The sequence below is a fragment of the Xenopus tropicalis genome, chromosome 5, assembly GCF_000004195.4.
Source record: "Xenopus tropicalis strain Nigerian chromosome 5, UCB_Xtro_10.0, whole genome shotgun sequence".
NCBI classification, from domain to species: domain Eukaryota; kingdom Metazoa; phylum Chordata; class Amphibia; order Anura; family Pipidae; genus Xenopus; species Xenopus tropicalis.
The window spans coordinates 145985112-146002315 of NC_030681.2; the positions used below are offsets into that span (position 1 = coordinate 145985112).

At 43.9% G+C, this 17204-nt stretch overlaps 1 protein-coding gene across 2 annotated transcripts in view; it reads left to right on the plus strand.

Moving 5' to 3' along the window:
• Positions 1–17204, plus strand: part of eva1a (eva-1 homolog A) — a 167851-nt gene that overhangs the window by 109164 nt on the left and 41483 nt on the right. The gene's annotated exons all lie outside the window — the stretch shown is intronic.

Below are 17204 nucleotides of genomic sequence, written 5' to 3' on the forward strand. Positions count from 1 at the left end.
GGGCGACTAATCTCCCCGTGTGCCAGAGCCCTTAAAATGCATCACTCAGTTGTGTTTGTGACTTCTATGAATGAACGCTGATCGAGGGGCCAATAGTTATAATAGGAATGGAGTTCAAGTAATTGTCGAGGCCATTACAACAAACAGGGTCGGACTGGGAGGTGAAGGGCCCACCGTGTCCCCTAAGCCCCCCAGGGGCCCCCCTTGCAGGGCCCCCACCCAAAGTCCTCCCCGAGTGTGCGTAAATTTAACGCATCAGGGAAGAACGTTCGGGCAGGGGCCCAGTCCAACCCTGACAACAACAGCCGGCGCATATAATGCTTTATCCATATGCCTTCGACATAGTTCTACAATGCGCCTGACCCTATTTCCCCAGTACAGGCCCTGCTTGTGGAAATGCGCATTCCCTCAAAAATGCACTGGACACATGAACCAATGCAAGTATTGGGGGGGGGGGGTCTCACGATCCCATTCTCTGCCCATAGAGTGAAGTACTTCCATTAGAGATAGGGGGTGATTAGAAAAATAAAGTCGGTAGGGTCTCCTGATTTTTATGAGTTGGCTGGGAAGGAAGGAGTGATGCCCCCTTTCCCATTACTCGGAGGGGTCCATGTGTAGAATTTTTTTTTCATGCCAAGGTAAACCCTAAACTATGGTGGTCCTAACTATTTATTTATTTAGCTGCGGTCATATTTTTAATGGGCGGCGCCTCCCTGCATGGTAGCATTGCTTGGGATAAGTGTCTACTGAACTGGATATTGGTCTTAGTCCTCCCCCACTTGGCCATACTTACTGCAGGGCAACTCTGCCAAAATACAAAAATACACAAAAAAGGGGATTATGGGAGCACTCCAAGAGTAAGTAAAAATATACAAGTACATTGGAAGTGCGACAGATTTGGCCAAGTTAGCTACAAACATACAAAAGAGAGGGTTTTGATCAATGCACATTCCCTCGTCCCCTTAAGTAATTTAGTATCTGTGCAAGTGCAAAAAAAAAAAATTTTAGTCACAAAGTTATGATAATAAAATTAATGTCCCCGTACCGTGTCAAGGTAAACCCCAAATGGTCTCATAGGTATTGGCTTCAGTCAAAATCTGGGATGTGGGGTTTCATAGCTACTGTATGAGCACAATGTAATTAAACAGATAGAAATGAATGAAATATGGCATCTCAGAAATATGGCAACCCACTGCCATAACCCAAACCTTTCGCCGGTCATTTTTGTACCGGACAAACACTTCTCACAGCAGCACTGCCCGAGGCCTCTTGTTTTTTTTTGTCGCTTCACATGTTAGTTTTTTTATTTCCGTATCGCCATGGCAAACGCATAGAAAGAATATTTCAGTAAATGTCAGCGAGGGTCACTCACATCTGTCAGCCAGAGACAAAGCACGGGGAGGGAGCTGCTGGGAGAGGTATGCGCAGACTTCTAAGGAAAACAAGAGCATGTTTGTTTTAGCCTCTTCCAATATGGCTGCCGGTGAAGCCTGGTCAATGGCAGGTGGAAATTGAGGGGCTCCCTTGCACCCCGGTGCTCCCTACTGCCAGCTGCTCTTTCACAATAATAAGTGCAGCTTTATTTATGGTGTACAGAGATGCACCCTCTAATAGTTAATGGGCCCCCTGTTTAAATGGCTGATGGGTCTCAGCTCAACCATTATAGTAAGCTGTCTAAGCCCTATAACTATTCACTGGAGAGGTTAAGGAGGTCATTGGTCAAATTCCAGTGCCAGCTTCCTGTGACCTTCCACGGGCAAGTCACCCCATATGTTCTGCTAAGGCTGCTGGGAATAATTCTCTCCCTCTACCCAGCTCACCAAATGTCTTTTGCATTGGCCCAATCTGACCTGTGCTTGTCCCTTTATGTCATTTCTCTGCCCCCTTTTGTGCCATAACTCCGCCCCTATCCACTAGCCAGTAAGGTGTCAGTCCTAGCTGTGACTGAGCCATGAAACCCCCCAATAGAGTGCTGATGGGACCCCACACTTGCAAACCCACCCAAACAAGTGCCTTCCCGTCAGGGTTGCCAGAAGTCAGTTCTAAAACCTAGCTTAGTTTAGTTCTAAAAACTAGCCAAAAGCCACATTGAAAGTAGCCCAATGTGTGCAATGAAAAAAAATTGTAAAAAAATAAAAGTATATATGGGAAAACCTGCCTTTTTAAAGCGTATAATCAATACCCATGCCCTGTGCCCCCTCTCCAGTTACTGGGATGGCTGATAATTCCCTGCCCTCTGTGCCCAGTCCAGCTGGGAAGTCACTACAGAAATAGATTCAGAATGTTGCATTAACCCCAGACATCATATACATATGGGTGTGTTGTACTACAACTCTCAGCAGCGCCGAGATATCCTGATCAACTTCAGAACTGTCCCCACATCACATACCCTATAGAGCAGGGAGCGGGTTGTAGAACTGACAGGTTGAGTCTGAAAGATCAAAAAGGAATACAAAATGGAGCCTCTGTCTATACTGTCCAATTGCATGCTGGGTATTGTAGTTTTACATTAATCCTAGCTGTTGGCTAATTGTTATATACAAACTACATTACCTAGCATGCAGTGGAACAGGCACAATGGGGGAACAAAAACTTTGGCTAGTTTCCAAACTACAAACCCGCCAAGGCTCCAAAAATAGCGCAAAACTGTACCTTGGCTCAGCAGTCGACCCGACTAGCTCCACTGGGTACCCACGGCCACCCCCACAGTCAGGACATCAGAGCTTTTCTACCTGAAACCTGACTACTTTGGGGGTATTCTGCAGGTACGCAACCTGCTGCAGGACTGTACCCACAAAAACCCACCCTGTTCCATAGAAGGGTGTTTACCCCAAACATACAAATGACATACAGTATAAATACTGACCCATACAAGGGGTGCCCTGTCCATTAGAATGTACAATGTCCCTATCTATAGAAAAATGTACTTGCACTCTGGGGGGTCACATTGCCCCGTGGACCGTAATTATTAAGGTCCAGGAAGCGTTATGTAGTCTGTGCTGGGCTGCACCTCCCTGAATAGATGAATGGGGATATTATGGGTGAATGTGTACACCAAGGGTTAACCTGATTAACCCATAACAGGGATACATGGCTACTGCTGCAGTCTGCTGCATTCCTAGGTCTATTTAGACAGCTCAGGAGTCTGTGAATTCCTTTTGGGATAACTGTCTGTATCTGTACATAGGATTTAGGTGACCCTATTCCCATTGCTGTGAATGCCTATACAAAGATTAGTCTATGAGAGAGGCTGCATGAAGGAGCCATAATGTATAATGGAGTGCTAGTACCTTCCTGAGCTTTGGGCTTGGATAAGAGGTTATGTTTAGATCTATAGAAGGAGCCAAGCCACAAAACAGCATATCGGCTGCTCTGAACTCCCCCCCCAGCTATGTTTGTGGTGGGGGCCAGACATTGTGTTGGCTTTCGGAGCTATCAACAAAGCAGCTTATAACTTGTAATGTATATATTGTATTGCTGACTTGTAATGTATATATTGTATTGCTGACTTGTAATGTATATATTGTATTGCTGACTTGTAATGAAATATCGAGTTATTAGTCACTTCAAGCTGCGGTGCTGTAAATGCAAGCGGTACTGGGAAGAGGTGGCACCCATTGATCTGTATCTGGGTGCATCTGGCGTATGGCTGGCAGGCTACTGACTTCTGAATCTGCAATGCTTAAGGCTTTCATAGTTAGCACTTGGATACATTGAATTTTGTTGTCAAGATGCATGAGGGGCACCCAAGATGCCTTGTGTCAGTGAAGTTGTACCCACCCTGGTGTAACTATAGAGGGAGCAGACCCAGCAGTTGCAGGGGGGCCCTGACGGTGGGGTTTGTTTCTCTATAGCAATAGAAATCCCTCTCCAGAGCCACTCTCCTACCTGCAGCCATGTAGCGGGGGAAGCAGAGGGGGAGCGTGACGCAGTCAAGTTACGCCACTGGTAATGGAAGATGCAAGGACAAAATGCTTCTTAACTGTTGCTGAACCCAATGAGTACACACAATTTATTTATTTCCCATTATTTATATAGGGCCGACACATTTCCACAGAGCTTTACAGAGATTATGCATCATTCCCATCAGTCACTGCCCCAGTGAGCTTACAATCTAAGGTCCCTATCCCATTCCCATCAGTCCCTGCCCCAGTGAGTTTATAATCTAAGGTCCCTATCCCATTCCCATCAGTCCCTGCCCCAGTGAGCTTACAATCTAAGGTCCCTATCACATTCCCATCAGTCCCTGCCCCAGTGGAGCTTACAATCTAAGGTCCCTATCACATTCCCATCAGTCCCTGCCCCAGTGGAGCTTACAATCTAAGGTCCCTATCACATTCCCATCAGTCCCTGCCCCAGTGAGCTTACAATCTAAGGTCCCTATCACATTCCCATCAGTCCCTGCCCCAGTGGAGCTTACAATCTAAGGTTCCTATCACATTCCCATCAGTCCCTGCCCCAGTGGAGCTTACAATCTAAGGTTCCTATCACATTCCCATCAGTCCCTGCCCCAGTGGAGCTTACAATCTAAGGTCCCTGTCACATTCCCATCAGTCGCTGCCCCAGTGAGCTTACAATCTAAGGTCCCTATCACATTCCCATCAGTCCCTGCCCCAGTGAGCTTACAATCTAAGGTCCCTATCACATTCCCATCAGTCCCTGCCCCAGTGAAGCTTACAATCTAAGGTCCCTATCACATTCCCATCAGTCCCTGCCCCAGTGGAGCTTACAATCTAAGGTCCCTATCACATTCTCATCAGTCCCTGCCCCAGTGAGCTTACAATCTAAGGTCCCTATCACATTCTCATCAGTCCCTGCCCCAGTGAGCTTACAATCTAAGGTCCCTATCACATTCCCATCAGTCCCTGCCCCAGTGAGCTTACAATCTAAGGTCCCTATCACATTCCCATCAGTCCCTGCCCCAGTGAGCTTACAATCTAAGGTCAATAACACATTCACACACCATAGAAGCCAATAAACTTGCCTGTATGTTTGGAGTATGGGAGGAAACTGGAGTACCTGGTACCAAACTAGCCAGGAGCTATCTATCTGTTAAACAAATTATTCTTTGTCATATCCCATCTATATCCCCGTGCCGAGCCCATTCCCTCGGACAGACTAAGGGAACGCATGGCTGCCTTACTATTACAAGTGCTGAAGTGCTGCAGGCATCTCGGCTCTGGCTTTTCTCTAAACGACAGCACTTTCATTTCGTTTTATAATGGTATATTTGTACCAGGGGAATGATTAAAGCTGACAGTTCTTCTATCTGCCCCTTTCTTGAGAGTCCACTCATGGGGATGGGGCGGTCAGCAGGGGGCCACTCTATGTTCACTATTGTAGTGCAGTAAAGAAATGTGCGTGTCTGGGAAACAATTTTTTTCTCAAAGTCTTTTCCCCTTGGGCCATTGGCACAGGGAGGGAGGGGCCCGGCTATGGGCACTGGCAGGGTATCGGAACCTTGTGCCACATTTATAGGGGGTTAAACTATACTCAGAATCCCAAACCCCCATTTGATTTGGTACCATTTATGGAAAAATCTGTGGCTCATATTCTCCTTATCCTTTTTATATCTGTGCCCCATATTCCTTTGGTAACTGTTCTGGTGACACTCAGCTCAAGAAGCCAATGAGAAATTTTGAGGTGCTTGATCCTGGCACCCATTTTTTTTGCCTGTAGAAAACTCTGTTTCAGAATGTAATGCAGTGGCTTTCAGGTTGCTTTGCTTGAAGCCCACTTTATGGTTCAACAAATGAAATCAAGACCCCTCCTTCTTTTAAAGGGCGCCTATCACCCAGACATAAAAAGTTGTATAATAAAAGTCTTTTTCAAATGTAATACCCATTTTTTATTGAAACATCTATACTTATTTTAAATGTTTTTAAGAAAATGAGCTGTCAATCAGATATTGCCTGCCCCACATTTATGCTTCAGGCATTGAGGCGGGTCAGGTATTTATTTTCACTTTCCATTCTGCACTTCCTAGGTGTCACTGGCACATACACAAGATTTTGGGGGCGATACATAACTTGCCTTAATAACAGGGCCCACAAATGGTGCCTTCCTGCTTTCTGGGATTGTGAATTGACAAAGCTAAATTTCACTCATTTATGTAGTTTAAGTAAATAACATGACAAAAAAGGATTTGAAATTATTTCTTAGGGTGACAGGTCCCCTTTAAACGTATACATATTGCAGCATCTGAGGCAGCAACATACGTTCACCCTATAGTTGCCACCTTCTATCTTCAGCAACTCCGGACAGGGGGTAGGGTGGTGATGTCATAGGGATGGGTGAGTGACATTGTGGGCGGGTGGTGATTGGTGATTTTGGGCAATCACCGTGACAATCTAACAGAGACTTCCCTGTTTTTCCTAATTTGGAAAACTGGGCAGGCAGTTTTGACCCAGACAGTCCTTCCAAATAACCGGGCTGTCCAAGTCAAAACCAGACAGGTGGCAACCCTAGTTCACCCAGTGTTTGACTGGCCCTCCAGGATACCAGGAAAACTCCCGGTGGGCCCAGGTGTCAGTGGGCCCTCCTGCTCCTGACCATTTGGCCTGTTTCATGGTCATTCCCTATTTCTGAATGGGAACAAAGAGGAGAAATAGATGGAAGAGTAGATGCTAGCATGTAAATAAAAGAGACTGGGAGAATAAATAGGTTGGGTGGGGAAAGGAGTATAAATAAGCAGGTTTACTGGTGGGCCCCTGGGGTCCCAGTCCTACACTGAGTTCACCCCCAAATCTCATTATAATTGGCCTTCAGGTTCACCTTCCAGGACCATCCAGCTCACACTGTCGCCCAATGCCCTACATGGGACAGCAACGGTGGGGGGGATCCCATATTAGGGAATCTACAATGTAACGTTAGAAAACAATGGACACAATAAGAAAAACGTCACAGCCCCATTTGAGACCTCCTGTGCAAGCAATGGAAATAGTAGGCTCCCACCCTGACTAGTACACTGGGGGGCCACTTCAGACCTCCTGTGCAAGCAATGGAAATGGTAGGCTCCCACCCTGACTATTACACTGGGGGGCCACTTCAGAACTCCTGTGCAAGCAATGGAAATAGTAGGCTCCCACCCTGACTAGTACACTGGGGGGCCACTTCAGACCTCCTGTGCAAGCAATGGAAATGGTAGGCTCCCACCCTGACTATTACACTGGGGGGCCACTTCAGACCTCCTGTACAAGCAATGGAAATGGTAGTCTGCCACCCTGACTATTACACTGGGGGCTGTTGAACAGTTCTTGCTGTAAGATCCAGTGTAGGCTTTGTGCTGCTTGCCGCTGCCCGGCTCAGCCATATGATACACGGGAAGATCAGATGTCTCTGTGAAATTAGTTGCTCTAATTGGCTTTGCAGAGCATTACTCTTCCATGTTTGCTTTGTGGCCACGCCAGGGCTCTAGACGCATCCAAATTTCTGTCCCGCCGTGAGTGCTTCTTTATTTATTTGGCAAAGATGAAGGAACCACTACAATGATATATTCAGCTTCGCTTATTGGAAACACGTTACTGGCATGTTGGATCTGTTTCACCTCAATGCCCCCCCCCCACCCCGTGCTGTCTGACTGCCCTGACTGAGTGCAGAGGATGTTAGTTCCACTTTGCCATATATATTCCACCCTGCCTATTGCTTGATTCCTGTTTCCTGACATTCTTCTCTCTTGCTCTGTTTTTGCTCCTTTTTTTTCCAGGTCATGGGAAAAAATAGGGGGCAGTTCTATAAACTCCGGCTAGAATGGCTGCACTTTAATTGGTCTTTATTTTTTATTTATTTGCCTTTTTATTCTGGCTCTTTCCAGCTTTAAAATGGGAGTCACTGACCCCGGCAGCCAAAAACTATTGCCCCGTGAAGCTACAATTTTACTGTTATTGTTACCTTTTATTACTTATCTTTCTATTCAGCCCCTCTCATGTTTATATTCCAGTTTCACATTTAACCCACTGTAGAACTGCGGATCAAAAAGCCAAATAATTTAAAAACCACTGAAAATAAAAAAAAAAGGTGTACACATTATTATTATTAACATTTATTTATAAAGCACCAACATATTCCGCAGCGCTGTACAATAAGTGGGTTTCATACATTGGACATACAGAGTAACATATAAAGCAATCAGTAACCGATACAAGAGGTGAAGAGAGCCCTGCCCAAAAGAGCTTACAATCTACAAGGAGACATACAGAGTAACATATAAAGCAATCAATAACCGATACAAGAGGGGAAGAGAGCCCTGCCCAAAAGAGCTTACAATCTACAAGGAGACATACAGAGTAACATATAAAGCAACCAATAACCGATACAAGAGGTGAAGAGAGCCCTGCCCAAAAGAGCTTACAATCTACAAGGAGACATACAGAGTAACATATAAAGCAACCAATAACCGATACAAGAGGGGAAGGGAGCCCTGCCCAAAAGAGCTTACAATCTACAAGGAGACATACAGAGTAACATATAAAGCAATCAATAACCGATACAAGAGGTGAAGGGAGCCCTGCCCAAAAGAGCTTACAATCTACAAGGAGACATACAGAGTAACATATAAAGCAATCAATAACCGATACAAGAGGGGAAGAGAGCCCTGCCCAAAAGAGCTTACAATCTACAAGGAGACATACAGAGTAACATATAAAGCAACCAATAACCGATACAAGTAGTAGCATGGATTCGCGGCGAATTTCTGCATTTCGCCATTGGCTGATTGTTTCGTGAAATGAATGAAAAAATTCACAGCCGAAAAAAGAATAGTCACGCGGCCACAAAAATTGTTGCAAGAATAGTTGTGGGCGTCAAAAGAATTGTTGCGTGCCCAAAAAATTGTCGCAACAATAGTCGCAGGCATCAAAAGAATAGTCTATGCAACATTTTCGTTGTTTCGCGAACCTTTTGAAAGATTCACAAATTTTTCGGCAAAGCGAAACGGGACAAATTCGCTCATCACTAGATACAAGAGGTGACGAGACCCTTGCCCAAAAGAGCTTGCAATCTACAAATTGCAAATTGTCTCAGAATATCAAACGCTACTAAAAGTTAATTAAGGTGAACTACCCCGATTATTTAAAATGCAGATTGCGAGCATTGCGGCACAGCAACTTACACCCATTAGTCTCACTGATAGTTTATGTACCCTAATAACATAGGAACCTGGTATTACCCCCCTAGGAACATTTCCTTGAGTATTACCCCTATGAGTAAGCTCATTTCCAGTGCTCAGCTTCTTTCGTTAAAGAATATGAATTTCAGACAGCAAATTCAAATGGTAATTAGGAATCTATGAATATATTGTTTTTATTTCAATAGACAATGAAAGCAGACTGCCATGTCCCCCTTTCCTAATAATGTTGTGGTTGCCTTTGGGCACCTTCTGAGGAGATAGAAGGGTTTATATTATAAATGCACACATGGTTTCCATTGGAGACAAACCAGCACTTTAAGCCATTAAACATCAATACAAACCATGATGTAGATCATTGCTTCTTTCGGGATTTGCAGTTGGTCCACAACTGTATTTAAGAGCTGTTATTTATGACGTGCTGTGTGAGTACAGGGGGATGGTCTCTGATGGAAAGAGAGCTGGATTATCTTGAATCAGTGGGGTGATATCTGTTAATGCTAAATGTTTTAAAACAGGACCTTTTCAAAGGCACCAGAACAATATACAGTGTTAATGTAGGGACCCCCCCCCCCCCCAGCATGGTTCCATATTGGTGCCTGCCTCGATCGCACCTAGTCCTGTTCAGGCATCACCTAGACCAGGGGTAAAATCCCTTAGACCAGTGCTCCCCAACCTTTCTTACTCGTGAACCACAGTCAAACGTAAAAAGACTTGGAGAGCAACACAGGCATCATAAAAGTTCATGGAGGAGCCAAATAAGGGCTGTGATTGGCTATTAGGCAGCCTCTATGCACCCTATCAGCTTACAGGGGCTTTATTTGGTAGGAAATCTTGTTTTTATTCAACCAAAACTTGCCCCCAAGTCAGGAATTCAAAAATAACTCCCTGGTTTGGGGGCACTGAGAGCAACATCCAAGGGGTTGGGGAGAAACATGCTGTCCTGAGCCACTGGTTGGGGATCACTGTTTTAGACCATATAATTAAAGAAAAATAAGTCCGGTGCAAGGCCCAGAACTCAGTGTTGGTGAGTGTAAAGTATCCGAGTCCTTGGCCGGCGGTAACGACAGGACTCTGTAGCAAACTGAGCCTGCTGGCAGTCCTTACCTGCATGTCTGAATGACACACGACTTAGGGGGACACATAAATGCCTCCCCCAGCCCATGTCTTGTGAATACAACAATGCCAAATCCCAGCAGCACTGTATTCACTGGTGGAGTGAAGGTCTCTGAGCTACATTCCATAACACAAAAACCTGTTCCAGTGGTGCAAATGTACAGTGTGCTTTGCCCCCGTGTTTTGTACTTTATACTTTGCCCTTTTCCACTTGTGTTTCAATATTTTCACAGTAAAGTCCTGCTTTCCTATGGAACCCCCCTAGATAGGAGGCAACCAATCCATTTGTTTTTAAACAGCTGACCAGTAAATGCTCCCTGCTGATTGGTTGCCCTTGGTTACTAGACTCAACGTTTATCATATCACCCATATTATGCACAGATCTCCATCTGCATGCCGTAAGGGAAGAGCCTTACTTATCTATATGGGGAGGACCCATTTATAGAACTGTAATGGGATCCATGTGTTGGAGCAATAAAATAGATTGTGATATATACACAGAGGATACAGAGATACAGTACTCACAGGCAATAGACAGACAAGGTTTTATGAGTGTAACCATTAAAAATAACCAGTTAAAATAACCATGCTTGTGGAAAACACCGCCCTTGTGTTTTCATAGTTTGGCGCAGTGCAAATCATAAAGGCTGCCTTAGAAATGTGGGGATCCAAGGCAAAACAGATTTTGTGGGGGCCAATTATGTTTATCTGATAGGACCTGTGGCCCAAGTTACTTCAATGACAACACATATGAAGTTCTGCAGTCGCCATATTTCCCTACTATATCTCATTGCCCTATTGCCCTTCTGTCACTAATGTTGCCCTATGTCCCACTATTCCTGCCAACACCCCCAAACTCTATGGTGCTTTGCAATGTCTAGGCCCTGGGCAGTATCCCCAATGGATTTAGTATCCCCAATGGCAGCTCTTCGAAGAGTCAGGTGATCTCTGAGGGAGAGATTACAAAATGGTGGCTCAAGGGAAAATTACTGATATATACAGTATATTCCAGTTTGGTAAGATTCTTTAATAGGTCACTTAATATGATATAAACCAGGGGCGGGCCAAGCTGACCGGGCGCCCTAGGCAACCCGGTCGGCAACCTCGCTGATTCCTCCCCCCGTGCGTGTGCTTTAGTGCGCATGCGTGCTAAAGCGGTTCGCGATGTGCTAGCGGCTAGATCATTGCCCCCACCGCGTAATGACAAGCAGTGGGGGCAATGACTAAAGTGAGCGGGCTAGGGGTAAGCAGGAGAGGCTGCCTGGCGCCCCCCAATCGTTGCGCCCTAGGCAGCTGCCTCTTCTGCCTACCCCTAGTTCCGGCCCTGATATAAACTATCTGTTATATTCATTTAGGGGGTCTAGTTCCTTTAACAGTAGAGCAGTGGTTTATACGCTGTGGTCACGCTATATACACAGTATTTATATATATATATATATTTTGGTTCTTTAATGGCCATCATTACAATGTTGTTTTTGCATTTTTATAGTTTGATGGCGCTGCCAAAGGCAATTTTCCTTTTTGTTTCAAGTCGGCACGGCTGGCAGAGTGGCATATGGTTTCTACATATCCCAGTGAGCGGCCCTGCTGTTCTAGGGTGGCGCTGAGCCATTTGTTTGCTAAGGATATACTTATGGTTGGGAGTGATTTGTGTCCAGACAAATACTCTATGAGTAGCTGGAATGATCATAGCCCCATAATAGCAAGAAGTGGGTTTGTACACTGGAATTTAAATGTTAAATGATGTCAATAACAGGAAATGTTTTGGTGCCTAAGCCAGCCCTATGACAGAATCCCAAGATGAGTCCCATAGTGCACTGCAGGGGCACAGACATCAACAAATAAAAAGGGAGAAAAGTTCTCCTTTAACTCTTTCACCTCAAATAATATAAGTAGATGCCTTGTAGGCAGGTTGCTAAACAGTAAAGGGTACAGAGACACAATGGCCCATTCCATGAGTGATATAATGACACAAAGAGCTGCCATTGGGGATACTAAATCCATTGGGGATACTGTCCAGGGCCTAGACAAAGCACCATAGAGTATGGGGTGCTGGCAGGAATAGTGTGACAAAGGGCAAGATGGCCGCTGTGTGCACACTGCTATTTGTTTTTAAAAAATATGGTGGGAATATATGCATTACAAATGATGTAGTTTGGGTGGGGCAGATGTGCCCAAGCTTTATACATGGTAGGAAAATGTAAGGTTTACATGTTCTTTAAGTACTTAGCTGCCATATTGCTTTGACACAGGCTGTTCCCAGAGGTCTGGAGAACATTAAGGTCTGGAGAAGGTATTTCTGATGATCATTAATCTGTTGAGCTGTCCTTATTAGGTCTGCGGCTGAACTTTTGGCTTTAAGTCTCCAGCTGTAGTCCAACATTTGTTTTGGTTGTCCCTAGCCCAATACTTTATTCCAGTCACTTTGATACAGCTCCCTAACCATCCCCATCCATTGATGCTCTCCAGGACTAACGCTAGGGAACCTATAGACTATGAGACAAATCAGCATGGAGAGGTTATTAAAAAGCTATATAAATAGGTAAATAAAAAAAATAGGTAGTTCTGTTACTTTTTTTGGATGATAACCTTTCCATGTTGGCTGCAACAGTACAGCGCCCCCCGCTGGGATAAAATATAAGGGATGCACTGAATCCATTATTTTTGTGTTCAGTCGAACAACAAATCCTTCATGAATGGGTTGGCTGAATGTGTGTGGTTCATCCAGACACTTGGATTTGGGCAAATGTGAATCCTGCTGAAAAAGGCTGAATCTTCCGTAAATCCTGAACTATATCCTGGTTTTGGTGCAACCCTATAAAATATTGATGTTAATGTTGTAGAATATAAAATGTATAAAATGTACAAATACTAAACTAAACAAAAAAAGGACAACTTAAGACTGCGGAGAGGAGAGCAGCCGCTGCTTTTCCTCATGTGAATGAGCATGTTAATACCCATGATGCCCGGGCACGTGTCTCTGTACCCACGGAACCATCTGACCGTGGTGCAATTTACTTCTTTCTCCCCTCACTGGTTTTGAGTCTCTTCTCCAGCTTCCCGCAGGACAATTTATAGCTCCTGGAATTAATAACTTTGTTAACGCTCCAAAGAGCGTGCTGGGAACAGGAGAATTACGCCAGCGTGTTTCCGCACACAGGAGATCGGCACAGTGAACTGAAAATAAAAGGAAACTTCAGATAATCAAATATCAAGGTTTGGACGGTCGCTTTAGTGAGGGCATGGAGGGCTGGTTTTAATGTAGGGCAGTGAGGGCATTTCCTGGGCCCCTTGGGAGCAAATGTGTGATAGAAATATAACTACAGGTATGGGACCTGTTATCCAGAATGCTCGGGACCTGAGGTTTTCTGGATAAGGGATCTTTCCATAATTTGGATCTCCATAACTTAAGTCTGCTAAAAATCATGTACATATTGAATAAACCCAATAGGACTGTTCTGCCCCCAATAAGGGGTAATTATATCTTAGTTGGGATCAAGTACAGGTACTGTTTTATTATTACAGAGAAAAGGGAATCATTTAACCATTAAATAAACCCAATAGGGCTGTTCTGCCCCCAATAAGGGGTAATTATATCTTAGTTGGGATCAAGTACAGGTACTGTTTTATTATTACAGAGAAAAGGGAATCATTTAACCATTAAATAAACCCAATAGGGCTGTTCTGCCCCAATAAGGGGTAATTATGTCTTAGTTGGGATCAAATACAAAGCACTGAATTATTTGATTAAAATGGAATCTATGGGAGACAGGCTTTTCGTAATTTGGAGCTTTCTGGCTATCGGGTTTCCGGATAATGAATCCCATACCTGTATTACTATTTTTATTACTTATCTTTCTGTTCGGTCCCTCTCCAGTCTCTCATTCACACCACTTTCTTTTTGCTAAGCAAATAGCTGCTGAAATCCCCAAAATGTGAATTAATTCACTAACCACAAATAATAAAAAAATATTACTCTCTACATCAAACCAAAAGTTACTTCAAAGATAAACAACCCCTTTAACTTTGATAGAAGCCTCCTTGTGTAATGAAAAGTCAAAAGATCCACATATTTTTGAGCTTAGTGGTCCCAAAATAGGTTATTTAGAAAGGAATATGATATTAGGACGGAAGCACAGGCGACATATGTAGGTACTTTCCTAACTATTATTGCAAAACCTTGAGCAGGAAATGTAGGGATTTTTTAAATACACTCACATATATATATATATTTACCCTTTAATATACATTCCCCTAGAAAACCTGGGGAGTTCCACTGCAGATAAAAGCAAATGCCCAGATGGTTAAATGAATTCATTAGTAAAACAGTTCTACACTTTGGGATGTTTATCAAACAAAAGTACATTTATTAAAGGTCCCACATTTCAGTCGCCTGTACATGAACTTCCTGAGAGACCTGTAAATCCCGCCGGCAGTCAGAAACCCTGTTGCATATTTATAAGGCGCAGTAAATTTCCCTGTCTCGGGTAATGATCAGACGTACGACTGCTCGTTATTTAAGGGCCCTAGATGGGCTTCTAAGGGAATATTGTAACAGGGAGATTGGTTGGGTTGTTTGGTAGGGAAAGGGGGGTTGTTGGGGGCTTTAGATTGAACTGTGGATGTTGCCTTTCCCTGAATAGTATTTGGGGGTCCCTTCCTCAGGCATTGGAATACCAAGGGTAAGGAATTGTGAGATTTAGTAGAACCATTCATTTTTATGGACACCACGGGGACATCCTCACTCCTTTTGCTGATAAACTAACACTTCTATCATTCTCCATCCCTTTAGGGCCTTAAGTACTGCTCCCATATCCCTTTATTTATTGATCCGTATGACATAAAGCAAATTATTGATTGACTCATGATGTTATTGGAGTGTAGACATTTATGCACATCAAACAGAAGAAGCACGTGTAATACTAAGCAGTTACCCGGCTCTTAGCTTCAGTGGTACCCTGAAAGTAGTACCCTCTCGCATAATGTCATACCATCTTGACTGCTGTCAGTCCCCTTTTGCCTACAGTTATACCATGTTGCCTAGTGTTGCATGCTCTTGCCTAATCTAACACCTTCTTTCCTTCTTTCCTACTATCATACGCTCTTGCCTATTGTTATACCCTCTTGCCTACTATCATACTCTTTTGCCCACTGTTATAACCTCTTGCCTACTGTGGTACCATTAAGCCTAATGCTACACCCTCTTGCCTAATCTTACACCTTCTTTTCTTCTTTCATTCTCTCTCTCCTACACTTGCCTACTATAGTACTTTCTTGCATTCTTTTGTACCCTTTTGTTACTGTTATACCCTCTAGCCTTCTCTAGCACACTCATGCACCACTGTCATACCCTATTCCCTACTGTGGTACCTTTAAGCCTAATGCCGCACCCTCTTGCCTATTGTTATACCCTCTTGCCTACTCTTGCACCTTCTTTTCTTCTTTCATTCTATCTCTCCTACACTTGCCTACTGTTGTACTTTCTTGCATTCTGTCGTACCCTTTTGTTACTGTTATACCCTCTTATACTCTTGCACCACTGTCATACCCTATTACCTACTGTGGTACCATTAAGCCTAATGCCGCACTCTCTTGCCTCCTGTTATACTCTCTTGCCTACTGTGGTGCCATTTAGCCTAATGCCGCACTCTCTTGCCTACTGCGGTACCATTTTGCCTAATTCTCTACTTTCCTGCCTTCTGCCATACCCATGTACACAGGTGCTGGATGTTGTAATTCTCATTGCAGGTTAGTAAGTTACTAAATCATCCGGACTCGCTCCTCTGTGATCTTATAGAACTGCAATACAGAATAACATTAGATTAAAGTTGCCAAAAATCAATGTAATTAACACAAATCAGCTTGGAGAACAGAAAACATTTTTCTATAATGCCTTAATTTACAGTAGCTAAAATGCCTTCTCAAACTGCCAACCAGGAGTATACCTTTTAGTACAAAGCCCTGAGTTTTAATGTACTAGGAGCTTCCAGAGAGAAGCTGCCTGATATAATCGAATCTGGCATGTTTAATAAAGCGTGATTAGCATCTATTTGTCATCCCGTCTGCGCCTGCGGGCAGCCATGTCTGTTCTTCTGTGTAGGAGCTTCTCTGGTAAGTAAAATAAATCCAGGATAATGCAGCCTACACTGCTAAATGATTAGGAGAAGATATTAGAAGTCACTGAGGGGTTCTGTGCCCATATAAAGGCACAAGGCTGCAGGCTGAGTTATACAGGGAACTCTGAGTATCACTCATGTATTATAAGGGATAATGTACCCCCTACTGTAAATGATAAGGATATTAGCAGTCACTGAGGGGTTCTGTGCCCATATAAAGGCACAAGGCTGCAGGCTGAGTTATACAGGGAACTCTGAGTATCACTCATGTATTATAAGGGATAATGTACCCCCTACTGTAAATGATAAGGATATTAGCAGTCACTGAGGGGTTCTGTGCCCATATAAAGGCACAAGGCTGCAGGCTGAGTTATACAGGGAACTCTGAGTATCACTCATGTATTATAAGGGATAATGTACCCCCTACTGTAAATGATAAGGATATTAGCAGTCACTGAGGGGTTCTGTGCCCATATAAAGGCACAAGGCTGCAGGCTGAGTTATACAGGGAACTCTGAGTATCACTCATGTATTATAAGGGATAATGTACCCCCTACTGTAACTGATAAGGATATTAGCAGTCACTGAGGGGTTCTGTGCCCATATAAAGGCACAAGGCTGCAGGCTGAGTTATACAGGGAACTCTGAGTATCACTCATGTATTATAAGGGATAATGTACCCCCTACTGTAACTGATAAGGATATTAGCAGTCACTGAGGGGTTCTGTGCCCATATAAAGGCACAAGGCTGCAGGCTGAGTTATACAGGGAACTCTGAGTATCACTCATGTATTATAAGGGATAATGTACCCCCTACTGTAAATGATAAGGATATTAGCAGTCACTGA